The 8,651-nt window shown below is 33.7% G+C and overlaps 1 long non-coding RNA gene across 1 annotated transcript; it reads right to left on the bottom strand.

The window, feature by feature from the left end:
• Positions 1–4,732: 4,732 nt before the first annotated feature.
• LOC117333204 lies at positions 4,733–8,230 on the bottom strand. The gene is made up of 4 exons (XR_004533848.1): positions 8,123–8,230; positions 6,962–7,097; positions 6,478–6,626; positions 4,733–6,095 (listed from the first exon to the last, which is right to left on the bottom strand). It is a non-coding gene; the product is annotated as an uncharacterized LOC117333204 (long non-coding RNA).
• Positions 8,231–8,651: the final 421 nt, after the last annotated feature.

The following is an 8,651-nucleotide window of genomic DNA, read 5'->3' as shown; positions in this document are numbered from 1 at the left end:
TTTATACCCCCATACACCTCAACATAACATTATTCAATCCTTAAGTGTATTCATGTAAAATATACATTGTTGCACTTTGTTGCAACTTCAACATTCCGATGACGTCATATTGTTTACAGGTTCCGTGTTCCACGAAGGCTACATTTGGCATTTTGCAGTGTTTTGTCAGTTTTTGATGTTGTCATTGTTGAGATATAGTACAGCAGCGTCAAATAATATTAGCTTTGGTTATAGTTCAACGAGAAACGGCAAGTTAAGCGTTTTAATTCTACTTCCACTTTGTCATCGCAGTCCTGATCGAAGCCGAGATCGACTGCCATGGCAACGATGAAGGCCGTAGTTTTAGCAAAATATTAAACGTACAAACTTGTACGTATAACTTAAAAACGCTCCACATAATACAGTATGTCTTTGAAAATTATCTGCAAATAATACATCTAATTAATTACGATTCGTTGTGTTCGTGTAGTGATGTTTGTTCGTTTCTTTGCCGCCTTTCTACGCTAAAAACACAGAAGAGTTCCAATATCGGGACATGAACATTAATATCGATCGTAGTTTTTCTAAAAGTGCCACCTTGTAGGGCCTATCAAACTTTAAAAAATATGAAATGAGACTTTTTGGATAGCAAATTAACTCATCGATGTAGATTTTGCTGTGCACTTGAATGATTTCCGTAATAAATAGGGGAAAAGTTATATTATAAGCCAAAAACGCCGTAGTTGGGCCTTGTTCCGACAATAAATCAACGTTTTTAATAGGAATCGTTAAAATCAATCAGATGCATAAGACTTTCTAGATGCATATTGATATACCCTTTCCATTGCTTAAAGTTAAGATTTAGAGGTTACACTTTGCAAAAATCTATAACGGTGTTAATGTTACCGCATTTACCAGTCACGTGACCTAACTAGATATGCGAGTGACCTGAGACGGTCTTTATACAGAGGACAATGTGTACTTTCATTTGGAATGTTTATTGAGCACGTACATAGGCAAATAAAGACAAGGACGAATTAGTATCGAAGTTAAGGTGCTTATATAATGGAGGACAACATTAACAGTGATGCGTAAATGCTATTCAACAGTTGAAATCATTTTTCCATGCCTTGGGAGTTGAATAGATTCTAACACCCATCTATTGTGCTAGAAACGGTATTAAATACAAAATAAAAAGGTGTATTACAGAAAGTGTTTCTCTACTCATCCTCCCCATTTTCTGCCTCTTATGTACTCACTGAAAGTCCCCAAGCCTATTGACAGATCTTTTAAAATATTTATCTACGTAACTAAGGTGGCCCCAAGCTCGCTCAATTCTGGGTGGTGACGTCTTGGCGAAGAAACATTCTCCGCATATATCTTAATTGCATTATATATCAAATTGTCGGTTCTTTGTATATGGCATTTATAATTGTTGAAAGAATATCAAAACAATGTGAACTCAATTTTGATTGTTTGTTAACTTTAATACACCGAATAATAAATGAAATGTTGCATTATAAATTTGTATATGCATTTCGTCCATGAAAGGCTCTTTTGTGATGTTGGGGAACAAACGATAGGAAATGGAGAAAGGAAATTGGAAAAACAGAAATTGACGATAACCTTCTAACATTGACCTTTTAATCACAGAAATTCCTTTTTGCTGTATAGAGAGTAAAGCTAACATTCTAATCCTAACAGGCTTTGTATAGATTTACGACCAACAGAACTGCTGATAAGGTGATAACAATGATAACATATTGTAGGTACTTGAGTTTGGCTAATATTTATGTAGTGCCTGTCAAACGCTAGGTTCATTTATTTGGGTGAGAGGATCGCTAGATAAAGGATTTAAGTATCACAGCGGTAGCGCCTTAGTTTTGTGTATAGTTAAAGCAATAATATTTAATGTATCTCTGAATCGTGGCACCTGTTCCTACGCCGTAGTAGCCGTTCCCCGGTCTGTGTAGATAACGGAGGGGATTACCATCTAACATATACATACACTTCGTCCTTGACGGGCTCTGTAGTGATATCAGGGACCAATTTTAAGAGATTAAGAAGAAAAATTGATAATACTCTACTGACATGGACCTTTTAAGCACAAAAATTCCTGTGGTGGTTATGGAGAGGAAAGTAAACTATTCAATCTTACAAGGTGTTATACAGTCTCACACAACACAACACAATGACCAAAGATAATTGTTGACAGATATATTACCGTGAAAGGGTATCAGCTGAAAATGCGATCCTAATGATAGCATGTAGGTACTAAATGCTTGCTGGTTTTATTATAACCTGTCAAAAGCAAAAGAGATTTTAGTTGTTAGATATTGGGATAAAGCTTTCAGTATCACAGTGGTAGTGCGTTATTTGCGAGTAAAATTATAGCAATAATATTTAATGTTTCTTTGAACATTTTCTAACCCAATAAAACGGATGCTTTAGAATAAGCTGGCGGTATTCTACACATAGTTATATCGTCCCATTCTAAATTAATTATGTTAAGTAATCGCCGCAGTAATCCATGTGATGGTTTATGTACACCTGTCTTTATGGAGGGTAAGCTGTGTCTCCTACCAGCATGGTTAATTACCGACAAACACTTAACTTGTATCATGTGTTCACCTAGATACTATGTTAGTCTTTGATCCTATAAACGGTCTCTTTTCAAGTTACAAAATCTGTATATCAATGCAACTGTAAAGAATGTTATCCAAAGCATGAAAAGTACACAGTCGTTAAGAGATGGTATCATTTTGTAGTTCGGATGTAGAGGCTTAGAAGAAATGGGAGTATTTATTCTATGACAAGTTCTGATCTGATACAGTTGGTTTACAATACTTGTTCTGCATCTTGTCTTATTTTGTTTCAGCTGTAAATATGTTTAATCAATTTGTTATCCTTTTAATGTTAGATCGTTTGACTAAAATTGTCCATTAAAAGTATTTGTTTTTGCATATTTTGTTAAACAGGCGTAATATTTTCAAATTCAGTAGTAAACATTTCAAAAACTTTAAAGGTAGCTAACTGTGACTTACTTTTACATATGGTCTATTTTTATCAAAAAAAACGACCAAAATCCCTTTAAAAACCCCTAAACATTCGCTAATAGTAATCAGCTAAAGGATCATAAACTAGCAAGTTTCTGGTATCGAGACTACAAAACGGGTCACTTAGTGTTAATGAACTTCTAATTTCGATCGATCAAGGTATCAATTATTATACTCTGCAAGTTGATTATGCTTATGTTTGACGGCCAAAGAATGGCTCCAAATTTGCAACCCTTTTTTGTATAGAATATCAAAAGATATAAATCGACAGAATGAGTGCAAAATATGAACATAGTATAGATTCGCATTAAAACTTGCAAATTTCCCTTACAACTTACCCTTACAATTTACCCTTATAAATTACCCTTACAACTTACCCTTACAACTTACCCTTATAAATTACCCTTACAAATTACAAGAAATCAAGACCACGTGTTACGGTAGAGTAGATAGATGTTCTATGTTCGAGAACGCTTATAGCAACCTAATAGCAAGTCATGTGCCATAATGTTCCTCTTTTTTTCCTCATTTTTTATTGGAGACGACTATAATTTGAGAAATTACAGATTTTTATCTGATCAATCTATCAGAAGTTGTAGATATTCTAGTTAAGATTACATGAAATGCTCGTTTGAAATTGTACAAAACATTGACTTGTTCTTGTAGAAATCGTAAGCATCAACTCGCCACAAAAACCAGCATTCGTCAATTTAATGCATTCTTTACGGATCTAGCTAGATCAATTCATAAACGTTCTCATGACCCTCGTGGCATCACAAGAGGTTATATAAGCGGAACACTGTGTAATGTACATGATAAACTAATTCCAGCACAACTCATAACTGATATACTTGCAAAATGGAGTATTTATTTCCTAATAAATTATATCAGGTTTCTGTATTCGGGCTCCATATCGGATTTCTCATCCGAATTCGATCCTAATTACGTATCAACTAGAGATATTCATATCTGGGTATACAGAAATTGTATACGTGCTGCTTAAAGACTTTCCAACTCATCACATGCTTATTATACATGCGTTATATTTAGGTGTTGTAATTTTGAATGAGCACGCTGCATTCCGACCAATTTCGCTTGGTAAACTTGATCACATGATGTGACAATAGCTCGGAAAGTCATAGGAAAAGGTTTTTAAAAAGAACAGAACACTCAGAAACTTCGAAATGTGTCTCGGATATCCCTTTTAGATATTATAATTGGTCTGTGTAACGATCACGGGAAACTTAATTTTAGATTTGTATAGGAGAGAAAAGACAGACACAAGTGACAGATATGTAGATTTAAAAGGTATAACGTAACGATCTGTATTAAAATTTACCTTACGTACAAAGAATATTTACTTGTTTGTCTCTTATTACAATAATCTGTTCAGACTCTCATTAGAAAGCGATTCCTTATTCTTTTCACCTACTCGGTTGTCATGATTGCGACATTGCAAAGATTGTATACATTCTTTATGGCTAGTATACATCACTTTTACTTTGATCAACAGGGATATATTTAGACTGGCGATATTAATAATAACTTGGCATTAGTTATTAGATTTGATATTGATTATTTAGGTAATTCATCTGAATACTAGATTCCTTATGCTGCGTGATTTTGATATTTACACTGGTATGGGAAACAACAATCACTGACTGATAAGAGATAACACAACACGATAACGATACTATTAATTAACTTTAATTCTATCTTTAGTCATTATGAAGAACAGGTTATAAGCCTTACGTAAAATTGACTCATTTGCTCGCACACGTTATTGTAGTGTTACGAGTCTCGTTAAGACAACGGTGACTTCGCTATTTTAAAGACTTCACACACTGGCGTTCAGAGTAAAACTAAACAACACGTAATTATTGTTATTATTTAAAATTCTCAACGGTTCATTAACACAGATAAGGTCATTGGGCCAATCATCGGTGGGTTATTATATGTGTTAAACAAAATAACACCAAACAAATGAAATTGATATAAAAATGTTGGTACTTTCACTTGGTAAGTTTAAAAGGATAAGTGTGACCATCAATCAGTTTATCTTTTGGTAAAGACCGACTGCTTTCAGAAACTTTTAAATGTTTTCAAAATATGTTACAAGTATAGAATAGAAGATTAGGACATGTTATATTGCTATCGAAATAATCTCGTATAGGTTGTAGATCAATTATATATAATGAGAAGTGTTTCACGGCAAATGGTCCATTGAATGCGACGTATTGGTAATGATCCTCACGTTTTGATAAGTAGAAATGCATTATAAATGTCAATAAATGTCATAGATTACAACCTCGTCTCGGCGATTATCTAAAGCAAGGAGACCATTCATCGAGAGTGTCTTCAACAGGGTGTAATATGTTATCGACATATAGACTCCATTAATTTGTCATTGTGATATCTAAATTTGGTTACAAATAGATTAAAATCGGCAAAATATTTCACATCAGTAGGAAACAGTGATAAGGCATGCGGCTCGATCTGACTTTTATCAGGTATTCTCGTATACATAATCTACATGTAAGTTTTAAAGGCTTACATTATTTCTTACCTGTGTTAGTTTGATGCATGAAACTAACAACTTCAGAAGCGTCCAACTGACGTCAAATGTTAATAAAGATGCGCAGTAATGCTGCATTAAACAAATAATGTGCAAGTCTTCGGAATGCATAAATGGGTGCCTTCAGAGCAATTGAACCCATTAAAGGAATTGAAAAGCGTCTTGCATTTGAAAAGTTTGCCGTTTTATTTTGATGTTCCTTTTTACAGGTAAATCGTTGTGAATTAAACTCGTCTAGATAAGAAAAACACCTTTATGTCGCACAATGTAGCCGCCTGATCAATTTCAAATTGACAAACTCTTCCTGTAAACGAATCGCTATAATGAAGTATTTTTCAGCATCATGGATATTTACACTGGAGATACTTTTCCTGTACTGCATCTCCTCCGAAATATCTGCCTTTATTGCTCTGTGTTGAAAACAAATGGTCACATGTGTGCCGTCCTATTGTTTCCTATACGTAGCTCCACGGTGTCATATCCAGCTGAATAAAGACAAACATGCATATGAGTGTTTAGTCTAATGGTCAGAGTGAATTATATTATCCTTGGAATACATCTTACATTTCCATGTATATTTCACACATTATGTTTACAATCTTCATAACATATCGATATGTCTTCATATCCATTAAAAGTCATGTTTTTTTATGAATGAAAATAAAATTCATAGATGATTTCATTTTTAATTACAATTTCGCAAAGTTCCTTAAAAAACATGGCCATGTTGAAATTCTACCTAACTGATTGATTTCCATGTTTATACCAATATATATCCTTTGGATATACAGTTTTCAAATGGTGAATTTATCATGTTTTGATCGTGGTACATTGTGCTTTGTATAGTAATGCACGTCTTATACTTACTGTCGTAACTAACGTTTTCATACGCCTTTTTCACTACGTTGCGAACTTGTAAGTCCTCGTATTCAGGCTGAGACGAAATAGTTGAATTTTGTTGAGGATGAAGTACATTCTGATAACATGGTTCATTGTCGGTGTTATCCTTCAGTATTCTAGTTGGTGTCAAATATCAAACAGATTGAAAAAAGCAGCATTTACAATAATTAAGACAATGCACATGAAACTTCAATAATTGGAATAATCAAATATTAATAAAGAAATTCCAACGATCACAATTCTGCTAGCGGTAGCTAAAATGTAATATATTCGACATATTTTAAATGTCTTATGATATTACACCCCCACCGTCTAACCCCTTTACCTCGCCGAACCGTGTTTCCTGAATGTAATGTGAACTGGCAGTTAACGGGTAAGAAATATGCTACATACCCTTACATTTCTTGAAGCACATCAACTAACATTATTGCGGCGTCATGTAATATCTCACCTTTTCCTTGTGACGTATAGCCAAACGTTTGTTGCAATAGAAATTAGTAAGACGACTCCAAGACAGATGACAACAATGAAAACATTATTATTAGTTAACTCTTCTGAAGTGCTCTCTTGTTGTTCAGGTTGGCTACCTTCGAAGTAAAAGTTACCAAAATCAAATATTTTGACTGGAGATCAAAAAATTTAATTTCAACATTTTAATGAAAACCTTATCGTAGAAACCATATATTCCTTAAGACGGCGAATTGTAATTGTAAATTATATTTCAAAGAGTTAAAGACTAAAGTTATTTTAAAATAATGAAGTAGGAAAAGTTCTATTTTAATGAAATAAAACAATACATGACGCTTATAATTTATACCAAAACATCATTGGAAATGTCGAGAATTTCACTAAATAGAAAATAATATCAATGACGAGAGTTTCAGTAATTATGAAATAATGTCACTAATTTGAATGTTTGTTACATGTATTTTATGTGCTTAATATATATTTACTTCTTTTGTTAATGTCAGAGTAAAATAATGAATATTAAGAATAATAATTATTTAAGAAATACTTAACGATGATTCGTGTATTGTTGCAGGATATACAACGAAGACCGATATTTTGCAATCAAATTAATAACGAAGGCCGCAGGCCTGAGTTATTAATTCAAATTTCAAAATATCCGAGTCCAAGTTGTATATCCTGCAACAATACACGAGTCAAAGTTGATTATTTTTATTCTACCATGTACTGTATAGTTCTGAGATCTACCTCTTTCTAATAGAAAAACGGCAAAGAAACCCCGGGAAAACTTTGTAATTTATTTTTTGAGTATTGCATTATTTTGTTGATAAAATATACATTTCTTTACAGGCACTACAGTACTACAATCAAGAACATCTATCATATGGCATTGATTTTTTAGAATTTGAAAAAAAAAAAGATGAAAAAAAACCGGCTTTAGTAGGATTCGAACTCGTGTCGTGAAAAAAAAATGAGCACAGGCTAACCCATTAGCGCATTGGAAAAAAATGCATGGTTTTAAACCAATCAAAACTGGCGTTGCTTAGCAAACATGGTAGAATGAAGAATTAAGAAGAGCTATTTCACAATGAAATATAAGTACGTACATGTATATATTACCTTTATGTGCAAAATGTGCACTTACTTATATTGCAGGACTGGCCCTGCCATCCGGACTGACAGTCACTTATGTTACAGACACCAGTTACATGATCACATCCAGGTACTAGGCAGTGGCATGTCTCTAAACAGTTACCACCAAATAATCCTAAACCACATTCTGTAAGATATAATATTCTTAACATTAGAGAATCAGAGTTACCATCAGGATTGCTGACTTACATCTCCGCACTTATCATTACTTTTTTCGTAACACTCAATTGTTTGAAATAAAACGGGACAACATTGCAAACGAGAACAGTGAATACATCTTCAGTGTCTGATGACGACATCAGATTCGAAATGTTGTCAGGACAAGATTGTATCTTCAAGCCAAGGCAAAGGGGCATAACTGCTACAAAATTGGTTAAATAAAAGCTTAATCGGTGCTTATCCTCAATGTATGCCGACTACATCAGTGAAGACGTGAATCTGTAAGAGCAGTTCTCTGTAAAAGATTCTGTTTAGATAGGAAAGGTGGCATAACTGCCATACAATCAAATAACAAAGTCCTC

The sequence above is a fragment of the Pecten maximus genome, chromosome 8 (genome assembly GCF_902652985.1).
Source record: "Pecten maximus chromosome 8, xPecMax1.1, whole genome shotgun sequence".
NCBI classification, from domain to species: domain Eukaryota; kingdom Metazoa; phylum Mollusca; class Bivalvia; order Pectinida; family Pectinidae; genus Pecten; species Pecten maximus.
The sequence above is the reverse complement of the archived record's forward strand: the minus strand, read 5'-3'. Positions and strand labels throughout refer to the sequence as shown.